Genomic DNA, 20697 nt, shown 5'->3' with positions numbered 1-20697 from the left:
CGTTTCGACGGTCACCATTCGGCTAAAAGCAGTTTCACTAGCTGAAGAGATGAACACTGAACATTTCCAAGGAGGTCCGTCTTGGTGCTTTCGTTTTATGAAACGGTGCCATTTTTCCATCCGGACCAGGACTACGGTAGCGCAGCAACTTCCAGCGGATTATAAGGAAAAGCTGGCCATCTTCCTCTCCTACTGCAGCAAACACATCGGCGACAAACACATCCAGCCCAGCCACATCACAAACATGGACGAGGTCCCGCTCACTTTTGACATCCCGGTGAGTCACACTGTGGAGAAGAAGGGGACCAGCACGGTAGCGATACGCACAACGGGGTATGAAAAGTCTTCTTTTACTGTTGTGCTTGGCTGCCATGCTAATGGACAGAAACTGCCACCTATGGTGATTTTTAAGCGAAAGACTTTGCCTAAAGAGAAGTTTCCAGCAGAAATCATCATTAAGGCAAATGAAAAGGGCTGGATGGATGAGGAAATGATGAAAGAGTGGCTGAGGGAGGTGTATGTAAGGAGACCAGGTGGTTTTTTCCACGCATCACCATCGCTGTTGATCTGTGACTCTATGCGTGCCCATCTCACAGCCGATGTGAAAAAACTTGTGAAGCAAATGAACTGTGAGCTTGCTGTCATTCCGGGAGGCCTGACAAAGGAACTCCAACCGCTGGACATCGGTGTGAACCGCCCGTTCAAAGTAAGGCTGCGAGCGGCCTGGGAGCGATGGATGACCGGTGGAGACCACAGTTTCACTAAGAGTGGAAGGCAGCGCCGGGCGAGTTACGCCACAATTTGCCAATGGATTGTAGATGCTTGGGCTAACATGTCTGCTGGCACTGTTGTTCGAGCTTTCGCAAAAGCCGGCATCGTTTCCGAGGAGCCGCACGGCACGGAAAGTGACTCTGACGGTGAAGACAGTGAACCTGGCATGTTTGATGGAGATTTAGCGCAGCTGTTCAATTCAGACACAGAGGATGAGGACTTCGATGGGTTTGATTGATGATAAAAATGTGAGTACCAAACTTTGTTTTGCTCCTGCTTTATTTTTAAATATGCACACTTGTATGCTTGTGTGTTGTTGATGATGACGATTACCGGCAATAGAAATGTGAGTAAGGTACCGAATTCAGGTTTGCTCCCGCTTTATTTTTAAATACGCATACGGTACTTGTATGCGCCCTATGGTCCAGTGCGCCTTATGTGTGTGTTAAATACAGTAAGGGCACACATAACTGAGACTGCGCCTTTTAGCACAGTGCGCCTTATGGTCGTGAAAATACGGTACAGAAGTGGAGCGACTGAACAGGCAGTGAGAAAAGACAAATGACTGAAAAAAACCTAGACTGGGAAAACTTAATGACAAACCTAAGCGTGGAACGGGGAGCGGAGACTGCAGAGAGCCGTCTTTACACCAACAAACACAGACGATCCGACGATGAACAGAAGCCAACACACACTATAAATACACACTAGGTAATGAGGAGATGACACGCAGGGGTGGACACAGCTGACACTAATGGACATGATGAGAGGCAGACCTACAAAGTAAAACCGGAAACACACAGACTGTTTTACAACAAAACGCAGGGACCTGAACGGAGCACAGAGGGGAGACACAGGTAGGGATAATAAACACGACAACCAACCCAAAGAATTAATACAGAATCAGAAGAAATACCAAACACAAGATGAAACCAAAAAGAAACACAAAACGCTGGGTCAACGACCCAGGATCATGACAGTTGGTTGCTATTTAGAGTTACAGGAAACATGGACCATCAGGTACAAACCAAACTGAAAACTATACCCAACAGAAACCTGATCTGAGAACTAAGAAACTGCAGCTGAGAGACACGAAGGGAAAGTTAACTGACACTCTGACAAAGACAAAGGGGAGGACAGCAACTACATTTACACAGGAGGTGGAGACAGGTGGGGAAAACGAGACACAGCTGAACAGAATCAGAACAGAGGAGATTAAAATAAAACAGGAAGTGAGATAACTCCACAGGAAAACACAGACATGAATAAACTCCACACAAGAGACTTGACACAGGAGGGAAGAACACTGAAGGAGGAATGAAGCTAAAGCAACTCAGAACTGAGAACTAAATACACTAATGACTACATGAAGTTAATATCTAAATACATTTAATTTATGCCACTTTTTGTTTAATGTAATATATATCATTTGGTTTGTTGTCGTGCTTCAGATTCCTGGCAGGAAACCTGAAGCTGATGGGTGGAGATGCATCGTGGCTCTGATACATTGTAGTGGCACCACCCGTGTTTCTGCCCTTTCAGATGGTGACCAATGTCTGTTGTAGTTACTTTTATATATAATTATAATCCTGATTATTCAAACTGTGTTTACACTGTGATTTCTTTGGTACAGTCCTAAATATTTCCTGCAGATTTTTCAGCACTCTGCTTATGATAAAGAACTTTGTAAATGTAGAAGTTAAAGTTTTGTTTGATGCCTGAGTTTCCATCTTCAAATCCACAAAATACATTAATATTAAAATATATATATTAAAATATTATAATATCAAGGGCGTAGATTTGGCATGGACGGAAGGGACATGTCCCCACCAATATCCAGTGATCATTGAATTGTCCCCACCAATAACTTGATCTCTGCGAGTAAAGAAAAACAAAACCGAAAGAAAAATAAAACAACGATCTGTCAACATCTCATAAGAGTTCAATTACGTTCTCTGCTTGCCCCTCCCTTTTTTCCCTCCCCATCCTCAGCTGCCTCCCTATTCCCGCTCTACCACACCCACCCACACACGCAGGGCTTGGGGTGCAGGTATGTCACCAGGGTGAAGGGGAGGCACTCCCCCTCTGTCCCGTTCTGGCCGCCTGTGCCTTAATTTTATTCTGCAACCTAGACATCCACATTACTCACACTGTCACATAACACATACATATAGGGCTTTGGGGTGGGCACGTTTTACAGCATCCAGAGGATGGTCGGTGTACTCCAACCCACCTCTGGCGCTGGTGCCCTACCCTCAATTTTAAATGCATATAGACACTAAGGGTTTTCGGGAGGAGCCGTGCTGCTCTCTGAGAGGAAGCAGGAACCATGCTCTCCTGTGTTTTAAATGCACTTTAGAACAGCACACAGCAACACTACATAGGTTGATCTGATATCCTCGTGTTGGTGTTGTTCCCAGATCATCATACTAAATGTTGTTCCAGGATCAACATTGCAAGTGACCAAACATTAATCTCTTGCTAAAACCAGGCAAAGACCCTGTATATCCCTCAAGCTATCGTCCAATATCCCTTATAAATGTAGACCTTAAAATAATCTGCAAAGCTCTCTCAAAGAGACTGGAGAAAATAACCCCCCTCTTAATTCATCCTGACCAAACTGGTTTCATAAAAGGTAGGCACTCATCAACAAATACACGTAGATTACTTAATTTGATAGACTACTCATACAGTAAAAACCTAGAACCTACAATATTCTCTTTAGACGCAGAAAAAGCATTTGACAGAGTTAACTGGAAATTTCTATTTGCAACTTTACACAAATTTGGTTTTGGATCCTCTTTCATAAACTGGTTAAAAATATTATATAATTCCCCAACAGCTTGTGTTAGAACAAATGACCAGACATCCTCCAGCTTCTGTCTCTTGAGGGGCACCAGGCAGGGATGCCCACTCTCCCCTTCACTATTTGCAATTTTTATTGAACCACTAGCAGCAGCAATTAGACAGAATTCAGTAATTAAGGGCATAAAATGCAAGAACGTGGAACATAAAATCAGCCTTTATGCGGATGATGTGTTACTCTTTCTCCAAAATTCACAAACCAATATCTCTGGGGTGATTGAATTGATAAACTCTTTTGCAAGAATATCAGATTACTCAATTAACTGGTCAAAATCTACAGTCCTACCGATTAATTGCTCCTTCCATAATTCCTCTTCTACACCACTGCAATCGGGAAATATAAAATATTTAGGTATTAATGTTTCTCCCAAGCTTGCAGATCTAACTAAATTAAACCATATCCCACTTTTAAAGAAGGTAGAAGATGATCTGGCTAGATGGAAATGTCTACCCATATCACTCATGGGAAGGGTTGCCGCTATAAAAATGATGGTCTTACCAAAAATAAATTATTTATTCTCAATGATCCCAACTAAACCGCCACAAGATTGGTTCAGATCTCTAGATTCATGTATGTCCAAATTCCTTTGGAAAAATAAACCCCCACGTATAAGCTTAAAAACACTACAAAAGACCAAGGATAAAGGAGGACTAGAACTGCCTAACTTTCAGCACTACTTCTTAGCCAACAGGCTTCAGTTTATCTCAGGATGGCTAAAACACACCCTCTTAGATGAACCTTGGCTAGATGTAGAACAAGCACTCTGCAATAATCTAGAGATCTCAGACCTACCATTTATCAGCTCAAACATCCAACGACATGAATGCTTTAAAAGCATCAACATCAGCTCTTCTCTGACAGCATGGTGGGAGTTTCTAAAATTGACGGCGTCTTCATTAATCCCATGCAAACGTACACCTATCTGGAACAACCCTGACATATTACAAAACAATAATATGATAAACTTTTCAGATTGGAGTGATAAGGGAATCAAATATTTAGAACATATACTAGAAGGAACAGAATTTATTTCATTTGACGGACTAGTTACACAATATGGGATCAACAAGAAAAGATTTTTAGAATATCAACAAATTAAATCCATAGTAAAAAAGAAATTTAAACCGGGTCAAGTTGAACTACAAACACCACCAAGTGTGGTTCAATTTCTTACTCTTAAACCCCCCAAATTACTATCCAAAATATACAGAATGCTTTCTAAAACAGATGAATCAATATCACTTCCTATTGCAAAATGGGAAGCGGATTTATCAGTTAACTTAGACCTAAACTTCTGGTCTCAGATTTGCTTAAAAACCTTTCATCTAATTAGAAATCCCAGTCTTCAATTAATTCAATACAAAATATTACATAGAGTGCACTATACAGGTCATCGGATGTTCAAGATGGGCTTTACGTCTACCAACAACTGCTCACACTGCCAAACCAATTCACCGGACAATTATATCCACGCTCTTTGGTTCTGTCCACCAGTTCAGAAGTTTTGGCGCGAGATATGTGAAGACTTATCGAAGTGTCTGAAATGTAACATTCCAACTTCCCCCTTAGTGTGTTTGTTGGGCAGCTTAGATAATGTCACTTCAGAAAAGAATATTGCCCATATGGTTTTCACTGCCCTATGCATAGCCAAGAAAACAGTCCTCATGAACTGGAAAAATAAAAATAATCTTAATTCTAACCAATATAGAAATGATCTATTAGATTACATTAGTCTTGATACAGCCTCTGCCACCACATCAGATCAATTGCTCTGGGCTCCTTTGATCAGCTCCATCATCTAGTGGGGGTGGGGGGTCATAGTTTGGTCCCGCCTTCACTGTTGTGATTGGTGTGGGGGTAGGGACAGGCTTAGGGCGTCGGGGGGTTCCCCGGAGGCATCTTCCTTGGGGGGCTCAACCCGGGGTAGCGGTCATGTCCGGTTAGGGGCTCTGTTGGCTCTCAGGTGACTGTTTCCTCGCAGCTGCGTGCAGCGGGGCTAGGGGAGGGTCTGTGCTGACGAACGTGGGTTACTGACCTGGTAGCCTGGCTGCCCCTGGGTGGGTTCGGGATGGGCGTGAGGTTCTGGGGGCGCTCCGTCTCTGGGCTGGGACCCGGACCGGGCCTCGGGGGCTTGGGTCCTGGTTGGTGTGTTGCCGGGGTTGGGGGCGGGTGGGTGCATGGGGGCCCAGCCCTGGAGCAGGGTGCCGCCGGTGCGTCGAGCCACCTGGGGGGCTCTTCAACTGGTGGGGGAGATTGTCACATCTTGCAGGAGCTTTCCTCTCCTCAGGAGCTCCCTCTGCAGGAGGGGGAGATACAGGAGAGGTGGAGGAAGATCTCAGCCTGGGTGTTTATTGTCTTATGTAGTCTGGAAGATGAGTGGATGGTGGGGTGGGGTGCAGTTTTCTCTGTGGTGGGGTTGGGTGGACTGTCCCGGGCTCTGTGGGGCCGGGCGGCGCTGCTGCACTGGGCCCGGTCTGGATGGGCCTGGGCCCCCTTTCCCTGGCGGGTCGCGGAGTATGGGGGTGCCTACTGGGGTCAGCGGGGAGCTGGCCCCAGGGAGGGGTCACTTGCCCCTCCCTTCCTTCCCTCCCCATCTCCAGCTGCCTCCCTCTTCCCGCTCCACCACAACCACCCACACATGCAGGGCCTTGGAGTAGGGGTATGTCACCAGGGTGCAGAGGAGGCTACCCCCCCCCCCCCTCTGTCCCCTTCTGGCTGCCTCTGCCTCAATTTTATCCCACAACTTAGACATTCACATTACTCACACTCTCATTACACATACATATAGGATCTTGGGGGTGGGCACAATACACGGAGTCCAAAGTACCATCAGGGTGTACACCCCACCCCTGGCATCGTTGCCCACCTCTCAATTTTAAATACACGTAGACATTGAGGGCTAGCAGGAGGGACCATGCGCTTACCTGCTGCTCTCTGGCAGGTAGCTCCAAGCCCTCCTGGGTTTTAAATGCACCTTAGAACACACATGCATCAACATTACAATGAGCGGGTAGAGGGAGGTTTGGAGTCTTCTCTCACCCCCATTCTCTGCGACCTGCTGGAGCAGGGGGGCTAGGACTAGGAGGAGGAGTTGGCCGTCCGACTGCGGTCTGGGGTGTGGAGCCTTCCAGCTCCTGCGGAGTCGGGGCGGTCTGCCTCCCCCCACCGCAGGGAAAAGGGAAACACCACCTGGGTCTGGGTGCAGTTCCCCCCTCCAGGGGCGGGGGCACCTAGACCCGGTTTGTAGAGTACGCTTGGGGAGTGTGATCGTGTGTACAACGTCTCTTTATGTTTGTCTCCACGTTGGTTGCCTGGTGCCTGTGGCCTGGCTGGGCCCCTTCCATGGGGGATGGGATGCCCTCAGGCCTCTGGGCCTGAAGCTCGGTCCTCTCTGGCACAGCTGGCTGCCGGCGGAGGCCGCGGGCACGCCACTGCAACCCCCTCTGGCCTCTGCTCCGTAGCTGCGGGGTGACCTCTCGTTTGGGGCTCTACTCAGCTCTTCCCAGGAGGGTGGCACGGTTCCCCCCCTTTTGGTGGTCCTCCTCGGGTCCTCGTACTCTGGGGCCTCTGGATGTCTGGGGCCGGGACCCCCTCCATACCTGCTTCATGCTCTGGGGGACGGGGCTATGGCTCCCCACACTCCCTAGCAGATCGTTACATGGAGAAACCTTTGGAATGCAAGCATGCTGATCCACACAGGTATGCACACAGGTGTACACACGGGTGTTCACAGACGCGGACTACAGCTTTCTTGGCTGCTGCCTCAAAGCACATTGTGCGCTGTCTATCTTGCGTGCTGCACAACAGCGTTTAATATTTAGTATCTACTGTTATCTACTGCTAGCTAGTTTATTGTGGCGGTGCTGTTTTTATTATGTTACTCTTTTTTGTTTGCCTTCTATTCTGTTTTTTTTCTCCATACAGGTGATCCAGGTGTTTTGTTTGTTTGTTTGTTTGTTTGTTTTTTCTTTCTTCCCCCCTTCTCACCGTCTCTTCTCCCCTCTGGTTTTCTTTCTCTCCCTCTCTTTCTTTCATTCTTTCTCCCTGTCTTATCCCCCAGTCATGTCTGTCCCGTTTGTAGCAACCGAAAATAAAATAAATTCATAATTATAATAAATGTCAATGAAATGGACCAATATGGCAAGGCCATGATGATGGTTTACAAGCATGTAGAATAGCATATGTAGGCAAGTATATTTCTCCTTTTTTTTTAAATCAAGAAGCAAAGACAAAAAGGAGAAAAAAAAAGAAACGGCAGGGTTCGGTGGTTGAATCAGCCGTCCCCACCAATGCCCAAACCAAATCTATGCCCTTGCAATCGGCACCTCACTAACCCCCCTCAGAGACATCTATACTGGCAGACTTCAGCTCCACTCCCTGGACACTCACTTCCCCTCCCCCCTTCCCTCTGGTAAACGCTACAAGTCCATCAGATCAAAGACAAACAGACTCAACAGAAGTTTTTACCCACAGGCTGTCAAACATGCCCTACCTCCAACCTGATTGGAGGATAACTGCCCTGCCAACACTCATGGACATTACACATTATTTATAAATCCACATTATAAATCTACACTTTTAAGCTTAAATTTCATAACCAACATCTTAACTACTGATTTTATCTATTGTTCTGATTTTATCTGTTTTGATTTTATATACTGTTTTGTTTGTTTGTTTGTTTGTTTGTTTGTTAATTAGTTAGTTTATTTGTTTGCTTGTTTTAATCAATTTTAAATCATGATTTTTATTTGTTTTTGTTTCTAATGTCTCTGTAAAGCACTTTGAATCACCTTGTTGTTGAATTGTGCTATACAAATAAACTTGCCTTGCCTTGCCTTATAAACCGTATTTCTATTTATACTTCAATGCAACCAACACCCCTGCCTCTTTAAACTGTATTTATTATAGTAAATACAGAAGTTGGGATGTTATTTAGTATAGTTCCAACAGCAACCCCCCACTAAATGTGCAATATCACTGACCGATCACACTGCACCTCTCAGTGCACCTGCTAGTTAGATGACATGTATGTGTATGTATATAGATGTAAGCTTGTATGTGAAAATATGTGTCTAGTGTGAGAGAGCCTAAGAAAGACCACCGGAGGGGCAACCGTGCCACACTCCTGGAAAGACCTGAGAAGAGCCCCAGATGAGGGGTCACCAAGCAGCCACGGAGCTAAAGGAGGTTGCAGTGATGTGCCCATGGGCTCTGCCGGCAAGATGTATGTTTTTAAGTGGTCTTACCTGTGCTGCACACTGAAAAAAATGGATTGGCCAACTCTTGGATTTACGTAAGCATCTTGCGTGTATTTAACATAAGTGCCTCATGCTTTAAAGTTAAGTGTAACTATATAGTGTAGAAACTACATGATCTGCAGAGAGGCTAGATTAAATTGTTCATATCATGTTCGAGTGAAGTAAGTCAATAACTTTCAGTCTTGTATGCTTTGGATCGTGGTTTCAGGAAGGCATCCATCTCAGTCAAATCGAGTAGCCTCCACTACTTTTTTTGGTATACTGAAAAAAGTAAATTGGGTGTTTTTTACATTAAAAAAGTCTAACTTGTAACTTCAACACAATAATTTCATGCTTCTATGAACGTAATTAAATCATGAAGGATCTGTACGAAATTCAACAACTTAATTTGTCCTTGTTGAGATGACATGATACAATCTAGTAAGAGTGGTTAGTTGCTGAACTCGTGAAATTCACAAGATCGCACGAGATGTCAAACTGTAGGAAAATCACTGGCGTTATAAGAGGCAGACAACTAACTACGACACACCAACTACGACACACCACGTGCATGCTATTGCTATTTATTGTGGATTAACCTGTCAAGGACAAAAATGTACAAAAAATTCTGCATCAAGCCTTGAAATCATAGCTTTCCTACTTTTGTTAAGTCTGGATTGGTGGCATGGTGGTTAGTGCAGGTGTGACAGGTGTGCCAGCAGGAAAGAGTAATAATAACCTGCATTCTGAGGTTTGTCATGCAGGATTAAAGGAGCCAGGCTTTGTTCACACAGCTAGGATTGTATTTTACACTGACCCTGGGTCAGTATAAGTATCATACAGTTTAAACGAAGCACTGAAACTTGCACATATTTATTATAGATGCACTGAAGCTAATCGAGATATTTGCTGTCAGTCTGTGGCTGCAATTAAACACTTTACTGGAAACTTTATTAACTAGTAACTTCATCAGTCATGACAGAAGCTAATACAGAAGCTGTGCTAATGTCGTTTAAACAGTAACAGCTTTACTCCAATATAAGCTAACGTTTACACCGTAACTTTAAGCTAGCACCATAAAGATGGTAAAACACGTAATAATATCTACAAATGCATCTTAAAGCTGTTATATTAGCACTCTGTGTATTACTAATATAACCACATTAACATTACTGACACTCGCTGACTTTTAATAGTCATTCTATAAATGCTGTCCGTTTAAATGGTCTTACCTGTACACACTGCATATCCACCGGATTCCAGCCAGAGTGGATTCTGGAGTCTCCCACGCTCCTGTTAGTGATCCTCCATCTGGATGGATGTGATCCTCCTTCTGAACAATCTAGCAGGAGATGGCCCATATCTGGGACTGATTTGTGCTAATAACGCCCATTGTATGGACTGATAACAGCCGAAGCGGGTGAATAAAGTCACCCAGTAGCTAGCTGTGCCATTACCCAGCATACATCACTTCCTCCGTAAATGCAATAAACCATACAAAAGCATCGTTCTACCTGTTTTTCAGGTAGTTGTTTACATTATATAATTTATTGTGTTCTGTATACGTCACTACAATGTGATTTGGAAAATGTCTAAATATACCGACAACAGGCACTTCCGCAGCAATCTCTTCAATCGGAGGACCCTTCACGTCAATTCCCGACGCGAGGGGGGTACCCTGCGCGTCCATAAGTGCAGCAGAGGGAGCCTGACCATGCGTCACACGTTTGACGAGTTGGGAGTGAGAATGTGTTGATCTGACACGACTTACGAAACTGCTGTAGTTGAGTATACATGCCAGGCCACACAAAACGGCTTGCAATCCTATGTAGAGATTTCTGAAAACCAAGATGGCCTGCCTAAGGTACAGAATGACCAAGTTCCATGACTTTGTGTCATAGTGCCTGTGGTAATGCGATGGCTTCAGTCTTGCCTATACACTCATAAAGGACACCATTTCTCAGCACATAGGTTGCATCTGCCAACACATCTACTTTCCCTTGCATCTGTCCATCAACCTCAGACACCTTATCAAACCAGGATTTTAATGATGGATTTGCCTGTTGAAGTGAAGAGATAGCTGGTGGGATATCAAGTTCCAGAGGGAGGTTGGGGCTCTGGTCTACAACCTCTAACCTGGATGAACCCCTAAATTTGTCTCTTCGTCTTTGTGCTCGAGATTTAGTTGGTTTTGCTGGGCTTACTTCTAATTCTACATCATAGAAAGGTAGCTCTTTCAACGGGTCTTTTGCACTCTGCCAACAAATCATGTTTATCCACAAAGCTATCAAATCTTTTTAGAAATAGTTTTTCCAGTATCTTAGAAAACTGGGAGAGTACCGACACTGGTCTATAATTTGTAAAACAATGCTTTTCACCTGATTTATAAATGGGAATAATTTTTGCAACTTTCATTTCTTGTGGAAAAACCCCTTCCTGGAAAGACAAATTAAAAATATATTGTAGTGGTTTTACAATACCATCAATTACTCTCTTTACCGTTACCATATCAATATCATGACAGTCAGTTCTCGTTTTGTTCTTAAGTCCACTGACAATATCATATATCTCCTTCTCTTCCACTGCTCTTAAAAACATTGAACTTGCATTCCTTTCAATGTTTCCTCCAGTCTCGCTTTCTATCATATCAACCTTTTTATTTTCTTTTTTATTATACTAATTAATACCTTCCATATCCCTTTCATGCTATCTTTATTATCTTCTAACTTTTTGATGAAGTATTCTTTTTTACAAGTTCTCATTATGTTAGTTAATTTATTTTTATACTTTTTATATTTCTTTTCAGATTCTGTAGTTCTCTTTTTAATGAATTCTCTATATAAGGTGTTCTTTTTTTTTTACAGGCATTTTGCAGTCCCTTTGTCATCCATGGTCTTCCTGCATACTTATCTTTCCTGTTGACTTCAATGAGTAGGCTGTTTTCCTCTAATAAGGCCATGAATATGCTTAAGAATGCCTCATAGGCTTTATTGACATCCTTGTGTTTATATACAATAGTCCAATCTTGTTTTATTAACTAATTTTTGAGACACTGCATTGTCTTTTCTGTTCTAATTGTTTTATATATCGTCTTACATTCATTTCTATGAACTTTATAGCAACAGTCATAAGTTACAAAAACTGGTAAGTGGTCACTTATATCATTTATCAATATTTTATATTTTCTTCCATTACATTTGTAAAAATATTATCTAATAGAGTTGCACCATGAGGGGTTATTCTCGTCGGTCTTGTTATCATGGGAAATAATCCCATACAATACATTGAATCAATAAATTCTTCAATACTCTCATTATGATTTGGGTTCAATAAATCAATATTAAAGTCTCCACAATTAAACATCCTTTTCTGATTCAGATTTGTATACAAGTCCTCCATAATGTCCTTAAAAGTATCAGTCTTTGACCCTGGTGTTATATATATGCAACTGACAATCATATTTTTCTGTTTTTTTTTTTCATATTTATTTCCACTGTTATACATTCCATCACTCCATCTACCACCCTTGTCATTCTACTCATTTTTTTCAAACCTTAAATTTTTATCAACATAGAGTGCCACCCCACCTCCTTTTTTATTAGTCCTATCTAAGTGGAGGAATTCATAGCCTTCTATCTCAACATCCTCTTCTTTTCCAGTGTTTATCCGAGTCTCTGATATTGCTATCACATCAAATGGTTGATTAAACTTTGCTATATATTCTTTAATAAATTGAAAGTTTGCATATAGACTTCTACTATTGAAATGGGTTAGGCATATTCCTATTAAATTGTTCCATCGTATAATAATTACAGTCCTTTAACATTTTGGTAAAAAAAAATTACAATCAGGATCTATATTGCTATCATACCCCAGTTTCAACATCCATTTGATTTGTTACTTGAAATCTGTCAGACATCTGACTTTATTATATATCTTATCCACACACCATCACCTTTAACAATACTTTGTCTAAGCCAGGGGTGTCGAACTCCAGGCCTTGGGGGCCGGTGTCCTGCGGGTTTTATATATCACTCTGGGTCAACACACCTGAATCAAGTGATCAGTTCATTACCAGGCCTCTGGAGAACTTCAAGACATGTTGAGGAGGTAATTTAGCCATTTAAATCAGGTGTGTTGCATCAAGGACACATCCAAAACCTGCAGGACACCAGCCCTCGAGGCCTGGAGTTCAACACCTGTGGTCTAAGCCAAGTACCAACCAATTTGACAATTCATTGAAAGTACCATGCAGGGAAGGTGGACGCACCTGCATGGCATCTGCGCCCGCTGATAACAAGAAGGGGAATTAGGGTTTGTGTGGATGTGTTGTGGAGTGATGTATGTGTGGCTGGCAGCTTGGGAGCTGCAGCTGTAATAAAATGGCTCCAAAACGTGACCCGTGGACCAGCCGTGCCTTATTCACACCACATTGGCTTTGATTATTTGAGATGTTTTTCACCGTGAATCTCACATTACATGAAAATTGCACCGGTGTAATTCAGCAGACAATAGCAAAACTCGTGATGAAGGCAGGCACACAGGAGTTAGTTCAGACTTGTCTAATCACAGGACTAGAACAAAACACACCGACTGTAAGAGAGATTCTGTCTGTAGCCAATTTCAGCTACATAAAGAATACTTCAGCACCAGTGACTGTTTACACGCGTTGGCTGTTTCCTCTTAGTTGATGTAGAAAGTTTTTCAGCTGCCCAAACGACCTGCTATTTGTTACAAGAGGACAGAGTCTCCTCTACAAACAGATAATTTTGCTATTGTTACTACAGTAACTATGGTAGGCCGGGATCTTTCTGTGTGGAGTTTGCATGTTCTCCCCATGTTTCATGGGTTCTCCCGGGTACTCTGGCTTCCTCCCACAGTCCAAAGACATGCAGTTAGTGGGTTAGGTTAACTGGAGACACTAAATTGCCGATAGCTAGTGATGGCCCGCTTGAAGCTGACGCTCCGGAGCGTGTGTCGAAAAAAACAACACACTGGTTCAGAAGCACTGTGTCGAGGCTTGCTTCGTTTGGCAAAAGTCACGTGACCAGTGACGTCCGAAGCTTCATTACGCACGTAACTGCTTCGGTACCTGATTCAAACGGATATAAGGAAGTGAATCATCCACGGGATTCGTGGAGTGTGTTGAGGGTGACAGAGAGCGAAGAGGTGATCATTCCACTGACAGATATGAGCGAAGAAGAGAGGACGTTCTGGCGTGTGGGGATATTTTGAGTTGATTTTGCTCAATTCATTTTATCTGCCGAAGTGAAAAACTTGAAATGTCCAAAATCATGTTTTCATAATGTAAATATCATTACAGCATATGACTTTAGGAACACTTCCATGTGATTTAAAGCTGATGAAGACTACAAAAATGTATTTGACACTATACGTACATGACATTGCTACAGTTTAGAAAATCATTTTGTTTATTGTTTTTAGGTGATAGTCTGCAGGACCCAGGAATACCTGCATATCTACCTGCTTGCAGTGTGGTTCCTGCACTCCACAGCCTCTTCTGTTCCATGCAAGTGGATTTTCTCCAGGGCAGGAGAAACTATTTCTAAGAAAAGAAACAGACTCAGCCAGCGCACAGTAACACTAATCCTCTTTTTAAATGTAAATAACAAAAGGGCTACCTTACATTGAGCATGTTTTTACTTTGCAAGTTCTTGATTAGAGGTGGGTTTTGATTATCGCCTTTCTGATTACAATCCATGCTAAATTGAATAAAGTGATATTGATTCATTACAATCCTGTGTCGATTTGTAAATTAACGTTATAATGCCTGAAACGCCAGCATATCAGGTTAAACCACACAACATGTCGTCAAACACCATGCAGCTAAAACAGTAACTGGGAGCAGGTTTACGGATTCTGCATACAAACGTGAACACAGAGCGCGGACCCGACGCGTCAGAATCAGATTTTGATGTGTCGTCGGGTCCGCGCTGTGTTTGCCTCTTTTTTCTTCGCTGGCTTCTGCAGCTGCAGGTTTCATAACTCTCTGTTTACATCTCTAATTAAGTCTCACATGTGTCAGCTTTCTTTTAATAGATACGAAATTATGGATATATACTGTTAAATGATCAGAATTGTAATATTTCTGACTGAGGCAAAACTTTCCAGATTCCAATCAAATTGAATCGGATCCTGTATCGAATCAAAATGATTCTACAAATCAGTAACGATGCAGCCGTACTCAGCCCCCTAAGCATTTTCCCTTTCCAGTTCACAATCAGTCTCACCCCTATGTCAAAAATATGTATAGGACAATTGGCCTCGTCTAATATTTTGTATGAACCTGTCCAGCTGTCCAGTGATTAAATGACAAGTAGATGGAGGCAGGACTCCACAGCAGGGGCATACTCCATAATGTGCTGTGCCTTATCATATGTATATTGTATATATTGCTCACTTATTGTATTTACCAACATAAAGGAGTTATGAGCAAAGAAAGGCCACACCATAGTGCATGTTTAAATAGGGAAAGTTTATTGATCAAAATGTATTACGCAAATACGCATTACATTTTTTCAGCCCCCCAATCGAGAAAACAAAACCAATTACATGTTCAAAGCAACAATATCAGAGAGAACTCCACTCTTGAGTGAGCAGTGATGCTTGAGCAGTCCGTTTTATTTTGCAGATTCAAGCTGCTCTTCAAAATTTTCGCCACCAGATGTCACCGGAGAGGACTGTGTTGAAAAGCTTCAAGTAATGAACCATTTTTCAATACAAGCTTCAGTGCTTCGGAAAGCTTCATTTGGCCATCACTACCGATAGCTGTGAATGCGGGAGTGAATGTGAGTGCAATTGGTTGTCTCCTGCCTATGTGTGTTTGCTCTGTGACAGACTGGTGACCTGTCAAGGGTGTACCCTGCCTCTTGCCCTAAGACAGCTGGGATAAGCTCCAGCAGCACCCCCTGTGACCCTGAGAAGGATAAGAGGGAGTGAATCAATGGAAGGATGGATGGATAAATGGATACTAACCAGAATCAGAAAAAATAGAATCTAAATAATCTGTATTGTGACTTTATACACAGGCAAGATTCAATGTTGTGTAGCTTCAACCACTTAGAAAAAAGCCACAACTGTTTCTTTTGATAACATGTTGAATGAGAGTAAAATATAGATATAAAATTGAACAATACCCATCATCATCGTGATGATTAGTAGTTTAAAAAACAGAAGCAGTGCTAACAGCCACACAATGCTTAAATGTGATATTGTACAAACGATGCCCACGAATCAGCATTTCTCACCACTTCTCAAAATTGCAGCAGGAAATAGTTTTCACTTCTCTGTCCATTTCAAAGATGGCATAACAAAGTCCAAGCTTTCAGAAAGTAAAAGAAGAACTGATTTTGAGTTAGTTTCATAAAGTTTTGGCTTGACTTGGATCACAGGAGTGACTCATTTAGGTTAAGATACTGAGATTAAGAAGGTATCTCCTTCCTCTTATGAGACAAATTGTCATGGTCCGGGTGAGTGCTGGGTTTTCCTGCGTGCCAGTAAATCCATCACTGGGGAGTGTCAGGAAATCAATATCCTTAGTATTCTTATTTTCCTATTATATTGTTTTATGTACTTTAATAATGAAGGCTTGTAGAGCAAGGCCACCTTTGACTCACAAACTAAGTGCTCAGCCAGACTGAAAAACCGGAAGTTGTAGTGCACAGGCCTATTAACAGATAAGACACAGAAAAGAGGAACTTTCCATATAAGCAATGTTTGAGACTGTGTGACGTGTAAAGTACCAAAATAACACCCATATGAGACACAGCTTATGATTCTAATGTTAGAGCTCTTGCAACTGGCGTTTGAGCGGTGCAGGGGTCTCTCTCTTCCGGAAGATGATTGAATAAAAAGAAATATAAATATTTTAACACACTATGAGTCGGTTTTCTCCGTTCTGTCATGGGGACAAAAGAATCGGGGTTCAATAGCAGAGTCACCACACCCCTCGTTTGTGGCACCTGTGTGTAATTTGCTGAGAGGCTCTTAAGACCAGCGTTCTCAAACATTCCTTGCTGGAATGACAGCTGACCCACGTTAGTGAGAGTCATAGCTTGGTAAACCCTGTTTTTGTCTCGCTAACCCTGTCTACTTGCCTCTGCAGCTTCACAGTGGATTGGATCTTGCTGCCTGTAACCACTCAACTCCACGTCGCTGGCCTGCTTTCTATTCACGGCGCTATTCATCTGCCTGCCTCCCTGCCCAACACTTCACAGTGAGTGTACACGAACTGGTTTAGCCACACTCGGACCACTAACCCCCTCCTAGCCTCGCCGTCAACCCAGACAAGTAAGACTATGTATTTTGTTGCCACCACTTCTTGGACTGCTGTGTGGGGCACGCATTGACTCTACACTCCTTTCATTACATTGACTCAGAGAAACCCAGTGACCCTGTACCCTGTATGCCTGCTCCGGAAAATCCCAAATAACGTGCCCAGCCCAATAAAGTGACTATTTCTTTTGGACCTTGCTGCTGCACATGCAGTGTGATTCCTGTTTACTGGTTTAACAATTATTTTGGAGATGGTCTAGCCAAGACTTGTTTACTTTCTCAGCATTCCTAGTAACAGCTTTATCTGCTAGCCCTTGGTAATCACAGTGTGTTTGTAGCTACAGATTCTAGTACCGTAATCAGAGACTTTATGTTGGTAGGTAGCCAATGTTCAGAGGTCTGTTTTCCCTCCCGCCCTTAGTTCACGTAAAGCATTTTGTTTCTTGTACCTCCTTCAAGGTGTGCCATTTTTTTGAGTGCCATATAAATTGTTCATTTGCACTATACCTCCGAGCCCCTGTGTGGTGTCTGCATTTGAGTCCACTTTAATCAAGTTTGAAGATTGAGTTTTATTGTTATTTCCATGTTTGCTCTTATTTCACACAAATTACTTTTCAATTTTTAAAAAAAAACTGCCAGTCGCAATTAGCACAACTCTGAAAGGCTGGTGAAAAGTATTCTCCATCGTGTTTTTCAGAACAATCCGATTAAATCCCTCAGTACCTTTATCCCCTAGTACAGAGCTGGGGAAGAGCAGTACCAACAACTAAACTGAAGATTACCATAACAGATAACTCGCTGATGAAAAAACACACACCCAGACTTTACAAAGAAATTTAAAATATTGATATACAAAACAGCGCTACATGAAGTTTTCACCAGCTCTGAGCCCTGAACAAATCAGATTTAAAACTTGTACTTTAATCTGTAAACATGGGATAATGTAAAATATAAAAATATAACTTGTATAGTAAAGATGTACCTTTATTATATATTGCAATATTTTTAAAAAGTACATGTGAATTATAACCATTCCGCCCTCTTCTGTGTCTCTATAATTGTTTTTACATCAGTACTGCCTTTCCCTTCTTACTGAGTAAACTCACATTTTCACTGTTCCAGTATTAAAATGTAATTTCTACAATTTAGTGCCACTAAGCATTCCAAACTGTATTATTTCTGCTGTACTAATTTACTACCTGAAAGTTATATTTTATTATTCAGTTAAGCTTCTCAATCTTGGCTCCAAGTTCCCTGTTTTCCCCACTCACACTAAGGGGTGTGTGTGTGTGTGTGTGTGTGTGTGTGTGTGTGTGTGTGTGTGTGTGTGTGTGTGTGTGTGTGTGTGTGTGTGTGTGTGTGAAAATTAAACTGAAATCACTTGCTGGGGTTAGGTTAATTGATAATTCTAAATTGCCTGAATGTATGAATGTGATTGTGAATGGTTGTCTCAGTCAGACAGACTTTCAACCACAGTGTGTCTTGTCTAGTTTTTGTTCTGCTGTTTTCCCCTGTGGTGGTTTCTGTGACACAGACACGCAGACCCCACACCACACACACGTGTGATTTCTACCACAGGGAAAAGCATAACAGAAGAGAAATTAGATGAGCCAACATAATTTCGTGTGTGTGTGGTGTCTACGTGTCTGTGTGATGTGTCACAGAAACCACCACAGGGAAAAACAGCAGAACAAAAACTAGACAAGACACACTGTGTTTGGAAGTCTGTCTGACTGAGACATGTAATAAGTGCAATTGTTATACTAAAGAGAGAGTTTCAAGCAATTGCAAAAACTACAAATTAACAAGTACAGCAAATGTTTACCTTATTATTGAAGTAAAATTATTGAAATGCAATCCACATATCCAAGATACAGTTTAGGGCATGCTCTCTCGCTCTCTCGCTCGCTCTCTCGCTCTCTCGCTCGCTCTCTCTGTGCATGCACATACACACAGACATATGCAGACACACACACAAATAGCGTTTCACCTGTTCAGGTGAGCCTCCCGTCTTTAAATTACTGTCATCTTGTGGATGCTGTTGCCTGTGGTCTATGGAAGCAGGCTAACTATGACCATCCATCTGTTGTTGTTTTTTATGTTCATATATGTTTTAGATATTATCAGAGCTGAAGATGTTCAGATGTTCACTGGGAGTGAACAGGATGGAAAAGATTAGAAAGGATTCTATCAGAGGGACAGCTCAGAGTTGAAGAGGGTGAGATGGTCTGCACATGTGCAGAGGATGGAGGGTGAATATACTGGACAGCGGCTCTATATCCAGCTCTCTGCGTCTACTACAACCTCATAAACAAAGATGAAGAAGAAGCAGAAACAGAAACAGCTGCCGAGCTCAAAGAAGAAAGGGTTAGAAAGCAGCAGCGATGAGGAGTCGTCTGATGTGGAGAGGAACTTTGCACTGATTACTGAGAGAAAAGGGACTGAGGAGGAAGATCAGTGCTACAAAATAGGAGAGGAAAAGACTGATGAAGATGAGGAACGATCAGATAGCAGTGATGAGATGGAATCTGATAATGATGAAGAACAAGAGGGAGATGAAGAGGATGGCAACAGTGATGATGACCCAGAAGATGCTGGTGGCAGCAATGAACTCCAAACAAAAGAAGACATCAGAAAGGAGCTGTCCAACATGTCATTTGAGAACATTGTAAAACTGCAGAACCAGGTGGGAACCAAAGTTTACAACACGGTTGCCTATGGCAGCAACAGGAGTCACGAGTCCAGCAAGAAGAAACGACTAAACAAGAACAGGCCAGTGGAACTCTCAGCCAAGAAACCAGCACCATTCCTCCGACAGGTCATCCCCGTCAAGAAACCAACGCTGAGAGATCCTCGATTTGATGACTTGTCTGGAGAATACAAACCAGAGATTTTTGAGAAGACCTATAAGTTCATTAATGACATCCGACACAGAGAAGGAGATTGTTCAGAAAAAGCTGAAGAGAATAAAGAAAAACAGCCAGACGAAGGAGAAACTGCAGTTCCTTTTGAAGAGGATGGAAAACCAAGACCAAGCAAGGAAGAGCAAAGAGCAGCAGAGAGAGAGAGAGCTGCAGTTCAAGAGACAGCAGAGAGAGAGAGCCAGTGAGGGTGGAAAACCATTCTTCTTCAAGAAATCTGACATGAAAAAGCTGCAGCTGGCTGAAAAATACCAAGAGCTGAAGAAGAGCAGCAAACTGGACAACTTCCTGAGCAAGAAGAGGAAGAGGAACGCCATGAAGGACCGCAGAAAGCTGCCCAAACAGCTGCAGAGCAAGAAGGCTGTCTAAGGCGTCAAGTGTCATTAAAAACTGTCAAATCATTTAAAAGATTCTTCTGATAGAAAACCCTTCATGCATCAGTCTGGCAGGCATCCCCAGGGTCTAAACAAGTAGCTGGAGCTGAGCGTCTCAGCTGGCGAAGCTGCTGGGGACTCTGACTTAGTCGCTATTATTTGATAATGCTTTCAGTGCATTTATGTTCAGATATCTGAGCTTTCTTTCATCCATTGATACTTGAGCTATCAAA

The 20697-nt window shown here is 42.6% G+C and overlaps 1 pseudogene; it reads left to right on the top strand.

Moving 5' to 3' along the window:
• The first annotated feature begins 19402 nt into the window (after nt 1–19402).
• LOC113011656 (ribosomal RNA processing protein 36 homolog) lies at nt 19403–20697 on the top strand (annotated as a pseudogene).

Source organism: Astatotilapia calliptera, chromosome 3, assembly GCF_900246225.1.
Source record: "Astatotilapia calliptera chromosome 3, fAstCal1.2, whole genome shotgun sequence".
Classification (NCBI taxonomy): Eukaryota; Metazoa; Chordata; class Actinopteri; order Cichliformes; family Cichlidae; genus Astatotilapia; species Astatotilapia calliptera.
This window is presented reverse-complemented; position numbering and strand designations above follow the sequence as displayed.